This window comes from Neomonachus schauinslandi, chromosome 8, assembly GCF_002201575.2.
Source record: "Neomonachus schauinslandi chromosome 8, ASM220157v2, whole genome shotgun sequence".
Classification (NCBI taxonomy): domain Eukaryota; kingdom Metazoa; phylum Chordata; class Mammalia; order Carnivora; family Phocidae; genus Neomonachus; species Neomonachus schauinslandi.
Window position 1 is genome coordinate 13140988 of NC_058410.1, and position 15673 is coordinate 13156660.

Sequence of the window (15673 nt, forward strand, 5' to 3'; positions counted from 1 at the left end):
AATTGATGAACCTGAACCATAAAATGCCTTTTCTGTCTCATCTGCCATTGGAGATATAAGGTGACCCAGAGAGCACTGTTGTCTCTGTTGTCTAGATTTTTGGATTTTATTGACAAATAAAATTAAAAATGAAGGAACAACATATAGTTGCCAAATTTTTATTTTGCTATGTAGGACATTAAAAAATACTTTAAAAAGACAAAAACTAACATCTATCACCATTTTCCAAAAAAAGGAATATATTTTACCATCAAAATGAAACAAGGATAAAATCTTGGAATAAATGAAGTCCTCTCTGAGAGAGGGTGATTGGTGATGTTGCACTGATGTTTTGTCCATGGGGAGATGAACATTTTGCCAAGAACTCTTATTCACTCTTGCATTGTATGTTAGGAACAGCTTTCAGAAGATCCTGTATCATCAACCTACTTCTCATAGTCTGGGTGCAATTTTTGGTTTCTCTTTAATGAATTAAGAGCTTGCAAATGGATTCTTTTTTGGTCAAAGTTTATTAAAGGTTTTATTTATTATTTTTTTTAAAGATTTTATTTATTTATTTGATAGAGAGAGCGAGAGAGCACAAGCAGGGGGAACAGTAGAGGGAGAGGGAGAAAGAAGCAGGCTCCCCGCTGAGCAGGGAGCCCGATGCGGGGCTCGATCCCAGGACCCTGGGATCGTGACCTGAGCCGAAGGCAGACGCTTAACCATCTGAGCCACCCAGGCGCCCAAAGTTTATAAAGGTTTTAAGTTATTAAAGAGCTAATGAGCTAACATGATTTCACCTATGTAGTTATGAGCTATTGGTAGGTGTGTGCTAAGGAATATGTAAATGATATTGGAGAACTTAAATATATGTACTTTGTGCACATCTGTAGTCTCCATTCAGTTAATATTTTGCTTCCCGTGTGGCTTCAGCTTTTGTTTTCTTTCTCTTAATTACCTTTCTCAAGAGTTTTTGCTCAATCAGTGAGAATTCAATAATCAATTACAATCTCTTTTTTTGCTCAAAGTATCCTTTAGTATTTCAAAGAATCCCCCAAAGGGGCATTTTACATTTCTAGGGAGCATTGAAGAATAGGGTAAAATCATGTTATGGAGATCTTTCAGATCCTAAAACAGAGAATTTAAAGTTATACAAATTGGTTTTGGACAATGGCATCATAGTTCTTGTCATGTGAATATAAATATCATACATTTTTCTTCTGATTCTTTAGACTAGGTTTCTTTAGTATCTTCTTTAATAAGACATTACAGCACACAACTGAGTCCCCAGCATGTCAGTTAAACATGGGGACGTAGATCCATAAGAAGTAGAATGGAATTTAAATTTAAATATAATCTTAACTGCATCTCTTGTGGCAACTAATGGAAATACGGAATACAAACAGGCCAATCCTCTCTCAGTGTATTTTATCAAGTCTTCGTAACAGTTTTATAATGAACTTTCCTGTGATCTGTTAAAGAATCTTCAAATTAAATAATGAGGAAGCTTAAGAATTATTTCTTTCCCCTTATAGCAAATTTAACTCAAGCAGAATAAAAAGGGATTGTACTAATAATCCTCACGTGAAGTGTGAGAATTAAGGTCTTACGCAAGGGCCAAGGCAGCTATTCCCTCATCACTGAGATACAAAGTTAAATATGGTGTCTTCAGCTGTTTGGAAAAAAAGGGTTAAATACAAGAACAAAACGCTTTTATTCTGAATTACAGTTGGTAAAACAAATGAAAAAAAATGAACCCAAAACTTGTGAATGGTTTTAAAAATGATTTGTTACTAATAATTTCTGAAACATTGGTGTACCTTCATGGAAAATGGAAAGTAGAGAATGCCAGTTTAATCATGATTTATTTTATTCTTTTTTTGGTTTTATTTGTGAAACAGGCTGCACAGCAGGCATCTCTCTCTTCACCCAAATCCTGTTCTTCCTCTTCCTCGGAAAGTACAATAAAGACACACAGCAGTTTGGCCTCCTTATCTCGAGAGAGACAGTCCTGGATTGACATGGTGAATAGTTCCGCCGCTGCTGACGATGAGGGACAGTCTATGACATTTGCTGTGCATGTTCACTCACCTGCACCCTCAGAGGCAAACAGTTGCAGGGCTCTGAACAACAGCTTTGCCACATCAGAAAGTGGATTTTTGAACTCTCTGTCTAGTGATGACACTTCTTCACTGAATAGCAACCTGGACCATCTTATTGTCCCAGACAAGCCCACTGGATCAAAGATGGCAGACAGAGGTAAACCAAAAAGTTATTTACTCTTTTCTAGAGAATGAATATTTGTTCATGGATATAGAACTCTTAATTTGTTAAGAGAATGTTGAAAGGCATGGATGATGATTCAATAATTAAACAATCAGGTGGGGCTAAGCCCAAGGGCTGCTTCGGTAGGGGAGTTTGTATGTGGAAGACTCCAGCTTCAAGACCATTAATTACCCATGTAAGTGTCACTGGCCACATGCTTATAGTGATGAGACATGTAATTTTCCACAGTTCTGAGGAAAAGCTTGACTCCTTTTTGGTCCCATCCTATGTCCTGGAGCGTGTGGTGATTAGATCAAGGTTTTGTAGATTGATATCTTGCGTTTCCAAACAAACGGAGAGCAACCACCTTCCCTGGGCCACAACCACAGAAAACGTCTGGCTCCTCGTTAGTTGGCTCCTGAAGGTGTCTGTGGTTAACGGGGTAGACAGACAATTTGCATGCACTTTGGAAGGCAGCACTAGAACTTTTAAACACAAAGGAAGCAGTGTATGCTTTTGAAAACAACAACAACAAAATATTTTAAATCTTAGCAAAGGAAACAGTTAATGGAGTATAGAAACTAATAATGTGAACTTTCTTAATACTCTGTGATAATTGGTCTTTATCTTTTGTTCAGACCAACTTTTTTTTTATTATTAGTTTTCAGTCATGATGTGTCTTTTTGGATGGTCTGTACCTTATTTACTCAGCTGTAAAAACAAGCTTACCTGATATAAGATACTGAGCAACAAGAGAATGCTGAGTTTGGTTTGTATTTTTTCAGTGTACTTTTGAAAGAAAGTTGATGGGTGAAATTCTCACGATACCTTGCCAGAGTGGCCCGAGGACACAGACGACTTCTGTCCCCTCTCCCCTAGCCTAATCGGAAAGTTTATTTAAGTCCTCAAATTTTCAGATATACCTTATTAATTTAATATTTGGTATCAGGGTAATTTAAGTCAAGGATCACGACTGTAGTCCCAGTTGTGTGTGTGTATACAGTATTTTGAACTATGCAAATTTGAGTGCTCAGGCTGGGAACTCATTCTCTAAGTCACCACGATCGTCACCACTCCTTGTGGCCTTACCTGAAGATGCTTCACACAGTTGAGTTACCTGCCTGGCAACTGATGGCATTTTTGTTTAATACCTCTACTTTACATTTAAAAGAGTGGAGTGAAAAATGTCATTGGTGAAATAACCTATGTCTAGAGGTGAAGGAGGTGGAATAGGGAGGAGAGTGGGAACAGCATCAGTGAGGAATACAGGGGGCCACAGGGGGACTCTGATGGGTGGAAAACAGGAGACGTGAGCTGGCCTCAGGTTTGAGAGGTGCTGTCACATAGAAGAACTGTTGGGCGTAATCTCTGTCTCCTTGGAAGTACAAAACTAATGCAGATGGTAAAGCTAGAAGTGCAAGCAAAAAGGAGGTAGTTTTAGATTCAGCATAAGAAACTTCTTTTAACATTGAAAATGGTTCAAAATTGAATGGGTTTCTTGGAAAATAATGCATTCCTTGTCACTGGAGGTGTTTCTTCATTCTGAGACAATCGTTTTCATTGAGTATTAATTGCATATTGCATATTGATCACAATCTTTATTCTTTAAAAATATTTAATTAATTAATTTATTTTATTTTAGAGTGAAAGAGAGAGAGACAGAAACAGAGAGAGAGCACGAGCAGGGGGAGGGGGAGGGGCAGACGCAGAGGGAGAGGGAGGACTTGGTGCTGAGCGTGGAGCGCGACCTGGGGCTTGATGCAGGGCTCCATCTCACCACTCTGAGATCATGACCTGAACCAAAACCAAAGTGGCAGACGCTCAACCTACTGAGCCACCTAGGTGCCCCACAGTCTTTTTCTTACAAAGACATACTGAAGAGAGCACTTAAGTATCTTGAGCTGGACCACCTCTATCTTGATACTTGGAAGAGCCTTCCAGATACATGGCTGCTTGAACTAAAGAAAATCATGGAAAGTACCACATCTATAATTTTCCCGTAAAAACCTCTTACTTTAATCATTGGGCCATAAGTAGAACTAAAAAGTGTCATGTGCAAGCGCACACATACACTACCCCAGGATGAGGACGGCTTTAAAAGCAAAACAGAGAATAAAATTCCATTTGCATTCTTTCCCGAGAGATGACCCTGCAGATGGAGTTTTTCTTTAGGATGAATAAGCTGCGAGTCATGGGAATATGTATGTACCTCTTGTCCATGTCCACATGTCATTCTGTGGATGCATGAGCTACAGAGCTGGGGACCAACGTCTCTTTCAATCTAAGGAAGAAGAAACCTAGTATTTTAAAATTTTGAGTTAAGTGCAGGGTGACCAACAAAATCTCTATGCTTCTTTCAACAGTTTGACATGAAGGTATTCCTCTCAGTGGAAAAGAAGGAAGAGAAAATAAAAGTATTTTTCCCTCACTGATGTGTTGGCAGTTGCCATATGTTACAAAATTTTTGCTGATGATTTTCTCCTGCTGCTGGGGATTTGGTTAAATTCCCAGAAGAGTTAAACCACATAAAGTCATTGCTATGGAAACAGCAACCAGGTCTTTTCTTGTGTTTGCAAGGATTTGCTGTTGAGTAATCAGACTGCATATTATGCATTTTTTTTACATGTGTATGTTTGTGTATTGGAGAACAAGGTAGCTTTTCATTTCTGTGACTGCTAAAAATTATTTTTTAGCTGCCAATTAAAAAAAGAAAAGCTCTGATATTCCTGTGTCTGAAATATTGTTCAGGGTGTTTTTATGACAGGGATTGAAGTGTCGACATGGTCCAAGACAGGAGTTAGGATTTTAGGTTAAGTCCCAGTCTCAGGATGCATTTGCTAGAGAAAGAGGCTTTTCTCCTAGAAAACATTCTTAGAGGTTAATAACTGAGTCTTGAAACAAGTAGGCAACATGCGTTACAGCCTTCTTTCTATTTCAACAATGAGAGAAATGTTTTGCAGTTATGCAGTTAAAATTGTGGTTGCTAGAATTTTATACTGAATTTAAATAGCCTTTTAGACATTTCTTCTCGGGGTGCCTGGGTGGCTCAGTCGGTTAAGCGGCTGCCTTCGGCTCAGGTCATGATCCCAAGGTCCTGGGATCGAGTCCCACATCGGGCTCCCTGCTCAGCAGGGATTCTGCTTCTCCCTCTGACCCTCCCCCCTCTCATGTGCTCTCTCTCTCTCAAATAAATAAATAAAATCTTTAAAAAAAAAATTTTTAAGATCTTAATGGGGAGAGTGGGAGGAATAAGACTCATTTAACAAAAGCAAGCAGAGTAAAGTAAGTGCTACAGAAAGATAGAAGGTACTTGAGGTATTTAAAGGCGAGCAGGAACTCAAAATATGGAAGATCACATCTAAGTAATCTGTGATCCAAGTGGGAGGATCTGCACACAGAGAGGGGAGCTGTGGAAAGGAGGGATGGAAAAGAAATTTGAGTAATGTTGAATGCTGGGTTAGTTGTTAGTTTATTTCAGTAGATAATGGATGACGATTTTTAATCAGGGTACTCATATAATTGATGATATACTTTTTTTTTTAATTATTGATCATAATTTGTTTTAAAGTCATGAAAAGCCAGCAAGAGTCAGGCTGGACAAATACCTGAGATATGCTGTATTTTAGAAAAATTATGTTGCTCTAGAATATGGGGTAGAAGCATATAAGGGGACAAAGGAAATCAGAAGAGTTAGGAAACTTTTGTGGTAGCTGGGGTGGCGGTGGATAGAGGAAGCAAAAGAGAGACTGGAGGGCTTCCATAGCATGCCTATCAAGGTGAGGATCTTAGTCTTTGTACCTCTGTTACTTAATTTAGTCCCTAGAAAGTTTCCCAGTGATCCTATTTTTTGAACTATAATTTGAGAAGGGATCTCAAAATAGAAGTAAATATTTACTATTGGAAAAATCCTGAATCTATAATTGTTGACCTCAGTGTCATTGCTCTCAAGCATAGATGATCCACTACCTTCTTTATCTGCTCCATACCCAGTGGCTAACGATCCCTAGAAGATGTCATGAAATAATACTGATTAGGTTACCTGCAAATTTGTGCAATGTAACTAGTCCATTTTATTTATGACTATAAGCATCTAAGTTATTTTTTAGTGAATATTCATTACCTGATGTGATTAAAGAGATTCTTTCCCCAGTGACTTGTATTGCCACATTTACAGTATCAAAATTCATATATATAGGCTTATTTCTGCAATCTCTGTAGTCTTTCATTGACGTTTTATCATCTATTTTGTCAGTACAGTAGTTAGATTCTGCGTTTATAGCATGCTTTATTATGCAGTAGAACATTACTCTCTTTGGCACTATCTTCAGGTAAATTTTTGGATTTGATTTTCAAGTTTAATTTTAAAAATCACATTTGGATTTTGATTAAAATTTTCTTGAATTTGTCTAGATTAATTTGGTGAGAACTGCTATCTTTAAAGCATTGAGTCATTTCATCTATGAACATGGTATATTTCTCCTTCAGTTCTCATTTTATGATTTTAAGTACATTTTTCTTCTTATAAGTGTAGCATATATCTTATTAAGTTTGTTCTTACACCTTTTATAATTTTTCTTGCATTTGTGAATGGAATCTTTTAATTCCATTATATTTTATGATTATTATTGCTGATGTGAAAATAGAAGGCTTTTTTTTCCACATTTGTCTTGTACTAGTCACCCTACCTTATAGTTGGAATTTGTTTTGTTTCTAGATAAGCTATCCTAGCTTTATGTAATGGCCATTTTAGCTTGTCCTCTCTAATATTTATGATTAATTTCTCTTTCTTACTTGTGTGATCAGAATTTGCCTGAAGTTTATTTGCTCTTTTACTCTAAAAAATAGTCTTTGGCATTATTGGTTGCACATTATTTTTATTATCCAGTTAATAAAATTCTGCTTTATCTTAATGAATTCTTTCATTTTATTTAGAATTATTTTGTTGGACCTTTGCTAGCTCCTTAAATTAATTGCCTAGTTGATTCACTTTCATATCTTTTTCCTAGTAAATATGTGCAGGTTCTGCATACCTCTTTGACTAGAACTTGCAGTTTGTGTTATGTAATACTTTCACTGCTGGCCATTTGCAAACAGTAAGGTTTAAGAGTAATTTAACTTTTAATTTCTTCTGTAACCAAACCTAGTTTTAGAAGAATGCTTTTAAATTTCAAAATGAATGCTCACTTCAGCAGCACATGCTGAAAATTGAAACGATACAGAGATTAGCATGGTCTCTGCACAGGGATAACACACAAATTCATGAAGCGTTCCATATTTTTGTTAACTGGAATTAAAATAAAAACTTAAACACACACACAATATTTAAAAATATTTCAAAGTGAATATGTTTTCAGCTGTCTGCATGGGATTCACAAAAGGTCAGTGACAAAAGGTCAATGACATAATTTAAGGAACCATGATCTTTATAGAAAAAGATTGTTTCTTCATTGACAACAGCTATAGCAATCTCTCTTAGCAGTGTGGTTACACAAAACTGAAGGTGACTTCCCCTTGTGATCTACAAGTCTTCTCGAGAACAGACTTCTACAGTTTACACCATTTGTTCTGGGAAGATTCCTGTGTAGTTTTTTGAAATGCTTCTATCCTCATGGTCTCAGATTCATTTTTTTTGTCTTTATAATTATATTCCTGGCCCTTTTTGACTATTCTGGAGTTGTTTCTCTATTCATCAAGAGCAAGGAACTGTGAAGATACCAGCACATGTCTGAATTTGTAGCTAGAAAGGACAATTCGAAGGTCAGTTTTCCAGGGAGACCCTTCTCATCAGGATAATGTCTTAAGCCTTTGAGGTCTATTCCTGCACTATCCTTTTGTTGTTAAGTTCTAATTTCTCTCCCTACAATGTTATGCTGTCCTAAATAAAGCCAAAGCAAATAAGGTTCTATCTTCCTCAAACTACACAACTATAGTAAGCAGAAGATTGAAAAATAATTTTTTTAGTAGACTTTTGTCTTTCTTGAAGTAATTTTAGGTTCTGAGTAAAATTGAGATGAAGTACAGAGATTTCCCATCTGTCTCCATCCCTATACATTCATAGTCTCCTCCATTAGCAACATTCCCTCCACCAGAGTAGGATATTGTTACAACTGATGAACCTACACTGACACATCATTATCAGCCAAAGTTCATAGTTTACATTAGGGTTCCCTCTTGGTTGTGTATTCTGTGGGTTTGAACAAATGCATAATGACATGTATCCATCATTATGGTATCATACTGAGTATTTTTACTGCCATAAAAATCCTCTGTACCCCGCCTATTCAGCCCGCCCTCCCCCTTACCCCATTGGCAGTCACTGACCTTTTTACTATCTTCATAGTTTTGCCTTTTCAGAATGTCATATAATGTAATCTGCAAACAAAGGCAGTTTTATTTCTTCCTTCCCAATCTGTATACCTTCTTTTTCCTTTTTTTGTTGCATTAACTAGTATTTTCAGTACAGTGTTGAAAAGGAGTGGTGAGAGGACCTCCTTGCCTTGTTACCGATCTTAGTGGGAAAGCTTCAAGTTTCTCACCATTTATGAAGTTGGCTGTAGGATTTGTAGATCTTTTGCATCAAATTGAGAAGGTTCTCTCCTATTCCTGTTTACTGAGAGTTTTTATCATAAATGGGTCATAGATTTTTCAAGTGCTTTTTCTGTATCTATTGATAGGATCATGTGATTTTTTTTTCCTTCTTTACTCTGTTGATGTAATGGATTACATTAATTAATTTTTGGATATTGAATCAGCCTCACATGCCTGGGATAAATCCCACTTGCTTGTGGTATATAATTTTTTTATACATTGTTGGATTCAATTTGCTAATATTTTGTTGAGGACTTTTATATCTATGTTCATTGAGACATGTTGGTCTATAGTTTTCTTTTCTTGTAATGTATTTGGTTTTGGTAGTAGAGCAATTCTGGCCTCACAGAATGAGTGAGGAAGTGTTTCCTCTGCTTCTGTCTTCTGAAAGAAATTGTAGATAATTGGTATAATTTCTTCCTTAAATGTTTGATAGAATTCACCAATGAATCCATCTGGTCCTAGTGCTTTCTATTTTGGAAGGTTATTAATGTTTCAACTTTTTAAATAGAGATAGACCTGTTCGTATTATCTATTTCTTCTCATGTTAGTTACGACAGATTGTGTCTTTCAAGGAAATGGTCCATTTCAGGTAGGTTATCAAATAATATTTCTTCATTATCCTTTTGGTGTCCAGTGGGATCTATAGTGATGTCCCCCTTTTTCATTTCTGTTGTTAGTAAATTGTGTCCTCTTTTTTTTCTTAACTAGCTAAATAATACATATTTTTACTTTTGGCCTATCTAGATACTTGGAATTTAATAAGTATAATTTACTTATTGAATTTTTAATACTCTGATTCCAAAATTAGCTCATTGTGCTTATTTGATAGAAGGATAGGTGAAGGGGATAATAATGAGATAAAGAATGAATATTTTGACCAAATAATGAATGTTTAGCAAATACTTATTGAGAATCTACTATCTTCCTGGCACAATTGGCATTTGGAGATACGTGAGTGAATAATAACAGAGGCAACAGCCCTCTTGCATAGAATTTACAATCTGGTGTATATATTATGTCAGGGTAGGGAGACAATTAGGTAAATATAAGAATAGGGTGATTTCTGGTAGTGAGTAAGTTCTATACAGGAAATAAGGTAGGAGTATATAATAATGGGGGGTTGGAGGAAGGATCTTGATTTAGATGACTGGTTGGGGAGGACCTCCCAGGAAAAGGTGATCTGAGAGCCAAATGGCACAAAGCAACCTACACATGAAAACAATAGTTGGCAAAGTGTCCCAGCCAGAGAGAAAGTAAGATGCAAGGGCTCTAGGACTAGAATAAGTTTTGCAGTTCAGGAAACAGAAAGAAATCCAGTGTGGCTAGTATAGAGTGGGCAGGGGAAGCTCAGGAGGGATTGGAGAAGTGGGTAGTAAGTAGCTGGCTTATGTGGCAACTAGTGGGTCCCGTAAGGTGTTTGGATTTTGTTCTAAGTGCAACGGGATGATCTTGGAAGCTGGGGAATGTTATGGTGTGCCTTATGTTTTAAAAAGATTACTTCACTATATGGAAAATGGGTATTAGGAATCTGTAGTAGACCACGTATCTAGTTGTTGAAATATGTCAACAGTGAAATGATGGGTGCTTGGACTAAGTTGATAGCAGTGGAGTGGGTCAGGGGGCAGAAAAAATATACATTTGGGATATATCATACACATAAAATGTAAGCGTATAAACATTATAAAAGATTCTTGCCTATTTAGTCTATCCCTAGTCTCTAAAAACACTGCCTTAGCACACAGTGAACATTCAAAGAGTATTTGATGGATGAATTGAGTAAATGAATGGATCAGATGTGCAAGGGAAAGAGAGGAATCAGGGATGAGTTACAAGTTTTCCAGCACATTCAGTCTCTTGTATTACTAAATATAATCGCAACTCTTAGGGATTGGTATCATATCCTGGGAAAAGGTTTGCTAGTAGGGATTTAATGCCATAATTAAATACATAACTCTAAATATGTACACTGTGGATTTCCTATAAGGCAAAACGAAGGATGTTTTACAAGTAATTATAGATCACACCAGACTATAATCATTGAGATAAGGAAAAGAGAGTGTCATCTTAAAAAGGTAAGAGCATTTATCTGCTCCAAACCTTTGTTTTCTGCTTAGTGAAATAGGTTAACTTCTTCCTTTCTCTTGCCTCACTGCCCCCTGCATCCCTTCCCTCCTTCTGCATCTTCCATTTTTATATTTTGTGCTCATTTGTCTCCATCATGGACCCACATGGTAGATGGACTCAGCAGTTTATGGAGCCAAGGTTGACATATTTATCTACAGTACATTGGATTTGGATCCTTGAATTTAGGCAATTTTCTGGCTTTTTTCCCCTTTTAAATTCGCACTCAACCTCTACCTTGCAAGTATATTTTAAAAAGGAAAAAAAAATCTAAGGAAATGCCTTTTTTTGTGTATTTGCTAATGTTTTTTGTTTTCTTAGGATGTGAGCAGATACAGAAATTTTATGTCTATGTTAAATATTTCACCTAATCCTAGGTGCTCATATGATTGGACTAATACATTTTAAAAACAAATGGAATATTTGTTTTAAGAATGTAGAGCTGCTTATCAGATACTTGGACCACAGACTCAACCTAAGATTATTTCTAAAAATCACTGCCATAAGATACAATAATAATAAAAAAGAACAACATTAAAGATTGCCCAATAGACTAGGTTTGTTCTTATTAATAAAAGCAATAATATGGTAGAAGAGTATTGAGTCGGCTTCCTTAATAGAAACATCAAATACCCAGGAGAAGAAAGGTATATGATTCTGGTGGAGAAGGTAAATCTAATACAAAAAAATGAGGGAAATCAAAATGAAACTACTCTCTCTCAGACTTAAAAGAGTACAAGTACTGGCTTTGTACTTGGATGCTTTGTCTTGCTCAATCTGATTTCGAATAGAATTTATTTTACCGGCCATCTTTTTTTTTTTTTTTTTTTTTTTTTTTTTTTTATTCCCCTTTTTCCCAATTTTTTTTTTTAAAAAATTTTTTTTTCCCCTTTTTTTTTTTTTTTTTTTTTTTTTTTTTTTGGTTTTAATCCCCTCTTTCCCAGCTAGTATTCTTCGAACATTCTATTCTCCATTTCTAAGCTCTTCTATCTTTGCTTTACACAGAGCCCAGCCTACCATGACCATGACTCAGGTTCTGCTCCTGATTGGAACTAGATTATCGCCAGGTGCCCAGTACAAATGCCAAGCAGAGAATCTGATTATCCAGCCTGTCTCCTAGGTTGCTGGCCAGCTTATGAATTTCCTGGTCTGGTGCCCTACGGCCCTGTGAGAACAGAGTTTGCCATGTAAAACCTGGCCACTTCAGAAACAGAGGCTCTGGGTGGGGATTTTTCCCTTGGAAGACAGAAGAGTGGGAACAGGGCTCTGAGCCTTGGTCTGTCTGGTTCATGTGGCTGTCATCTCAATCACTGTCTATTTATTGCTTGATTTGAAGTTTTTCTTCATTGGGCTTTATTCAAAAGACAGTTCATCAAATATATTTAGAGTATAGCATAGTGTTTGAGGCTGTGGGTTTTGAGTCATAACCTATGTCTGTCTCCTTGTAGGTTTGGTCAAAGTTTTTAATGTTCCAACAGTCTCTCCCTTCTATCAGGGCAAATGACACTTTTTTCATAGGGTTGTTTCAAAGATAATGAGGTCATGTTGGTACAGTAGTTAATATGGTATCTTTTACATCCTAAAAACTCAATACCTAATGGCTGTCTCCACCAGCAGCAAGAACAGACAGTCTCTCAAAATTCTGCCATGGGAATGTTCTTGATCAGTAGTATCCTTATTGTTAAAATGAATTATCCAGATTTGTCTTAGTTACATGATTCAAATTTGTCTGTCAGTATCATTCTAAGTGTTGCTTAGAATTGCTATGTTGGAGAGTCGTCAGAATCACTAATTAGAGGACGCCTGTTAAAGTTTTTGAATCTCTTGGCATCAGGTGTTCTATTAAATAACATTTGCAAAGTCTTAATAGCTACACATAATGTCGAAATGGCTATGTAGTTACCTTTTCGTGATAAGTGCCTTCCGTGGTCTTTTCCTTTCTCAAACACTTGGAACGTCCCGTATAAAGCAGGGAATACTGTTTTCTACGTAAACCTTCCCAAGTATTTCATGTTTGGGAGCTAACCTAGTCTTCCTTGGGACATCATGTAGACTTTTTCAGTCTCAAACAGGGTTCCTTTCAAATTCTGATATGAAATATGGCCTGTGAATTTCCTTCGGCACTTATGTTCTAAATAGAAAATAAAAACCACATTCTAGAAAGCACAAGGAAATACCAAAAATAAGATAGTGGGGGAGGCAAAGTTGAAAATACTGCATTTAAAGAGATAATCTGCATACAGTGTTCTCGACAGCCAAATTCTGGGCCTACGGGAGCATGCCTGCCCTGTCAGAGGCAGACAATAGGGTGGGTTACGTGGGAGGATGGCAAGGGAGCAACACATTCATCTGGCATAATCTTGGAAAAGAGTGAACTTCTAACCATTAGTTAAAATGTTGTTTTGCCTCATTTGCTAAAGTCACCAAGAAAGATCCTATTAAAAATTCAATTTGTTTCTTGAGTCTGTCTCTGCATTACATTGACCTAAGTTTAAAGAAAGTTTACTAGTTGGACCCCTGAGACATCCTGAGCTAGCCTAACAGGTGTAAAGGGTCACAGAGAAAGTAGGTGCTGCTTTATGGATGAGTCTCTACTTTTTAATTGTAACTCCAGGCCCTTTCTCTTCCAGTGAGTTGCAGCTGGTATTGCATGACAAATCGGACAGGCTAGTCTTGCTATGTGAAGCATGGTCCATGGGCCAGCAGTTCCAGTATCTCCTAAGAGCTTGTTAATAATTTAGAAGCTCAGAGCCATCCTAGACTGGCTGAGTCCGATTCTGCATTTTAATAGGAGCCCTGGGTTATTGTTTGCCTATTAAAGTTTGAGAAGACTGGTCTACAAACGCATGGGCCTGCATGGTATGGAATTGAACTTCTATTCCTAATTCCATCACTGATTTACATTTTGGAAAGATCACTTACTGTTTTTCAAGAATCTCCATTTTTTCTCCTCCATAAAATAAAAATAGTTTTCATCTTCCTTGGCAAAGCCTTGGGAACTAGTTGAGGTAGTTTGTAAAGTGCGTTATGTGGTGGAGGGAGTGAAAGTCCTGTTATTTTATGCAAGAAGACTGAGACTCTTGAGAAGAAGGCTAGCAATTGCATTGGAAACACTTGACTGTCAGAATTCATTTCTTCTGCTGGAGAACACAAGGGAGGCGGAAATGATGAACTTGGCTTCTCTTTCTAGCGCGAGACAGACCAGCGGTCTTTACTGGCAATCTTTTTTTTCCTTGCTCCTTCCACAATCTGGTAAAATACGATAATAACCTAGTGCTTCCTAATATGATATTATAATGTAGAACAATATTTACATAAAAACACGAAAAGGAGATTTTAAAACATTACTTTATGCAGAAGCCCCATAAAGGCACGGGGTTAACACACCAGCACTACCCTCTCTGGAGGATTTGGGAAGACTCTCATCTGTGCTCTGGGGTCAGGCGTAAGTTGTATTTTGCTGTGTGCTTTTGTTGTCCTATGAATTCTGTTTATCATCTGCTTTCATTGTTATTGGATGTTCATTTTATGGCCCTGTGAAGACCTAAGCACCAGCCGTTAACAGCAGTAAAAATAATACAAAGCTCCTAGTTGGGTCATGGACATGGTTGGATCACAGGTATGTCCCCTGAGTATTTAGCGATATATTGTACATCTCTCAGATTATGACACAAAAAAACCAACAGGGATATTTTCTTGACTCCTAACATCACCATTTATTATTTTATTGTCCTTATGTTTATGGGCAATTCTGGAATCCTGTTATTAGAGGTCAGACGTATGTATAGTTTTTCAGTTTCAGGTTTCCCCTGAGAAGGGATGGATGGCTAGAGGCAAGAACACAGCAAGAACATTTTCCTTTCAGATTTCCCTCCATTTCCCTAACAGCTTTAACCTTATCTGAGCATACTTGCTCCTTCCCATTATCTCCAGTTTCTAAATGAATTCAAGTAGAAAGTGTTTTTTGAACATTATTTGGTCATATTTTAGGTGAATTCTGCATTAACGTTCAGTAATCCCAACAGGTCCACTTTACCTCTGTGTTAATTTCAAAGTTCCACTATTTCTTGGGGGACTGGAAGATCAAGTTACACATGCAACACACACACAAACACACACACACATGCATACACACACACCACACATACATACCACACACACCACACATATATACCGCACACACCACACATGCATACCACATGCACACACACCACACCACACACAACACATACCACACACACATACCTCATACTACATACACCCCACACTACACACACACATAGACACACACACACATTCTCATGATTAATGCCCCCAATTTAAGTCAGGGAAAAGAATGTGTATGGGGGAGGAAGATAATTTCTGATATTTTTAACAGCTCCATTTTACATTCTTACCAGCAATGTATAAGTGTTCCAATTTCTCCATATCTTTGCCTACACTTACTACTTTAGCCATCCTGGTTGGTGCAAAGTAGTATCTCATTGTGGTTTTGATTTTTATTTATCTAATGACTAATGATGTTGAGCATCTTTTCATGTTGAGAAAAACTCACTTTTGATATGTGTACACAGTCTGAGCCAAAAAGTCTAATTGTGTTCAAATGCAGTTTTGAATATCTCCTCCTTTTTGGAGTCTGCTTTGGTTGAGAGCAAAGGGGTTTACTGACCAATACGTTAAGTTAGTCATAAAGTTAGTTCAACATCTTCGCCCT

General features: G+C 37.1%; 1 protein-coding gene and 1 non-coding gene across 2 annotated transcripts in view; one reads left to right on the forward strand and one right to left on the reverse strand.

The window, feature by feature from the left end:
- OPRM1 (opioid receptor mu 1) overlaps window positions 1-15673 on the reverse strand; it is a 174439-nt gene that overhangs the window by 40859 nt on the left and 117907 nt on the right. The gene's annotated exons all lie outside the window — the stretch shown is intronic.
- LOC123325600 lies at window positions 7425-7526 on the forward strand. Its single transcript, XR_006540535.1, has one exon. It is a non-coding gene; the product is annotated as a U6 spliceosomal RNA (small nuclear RNA).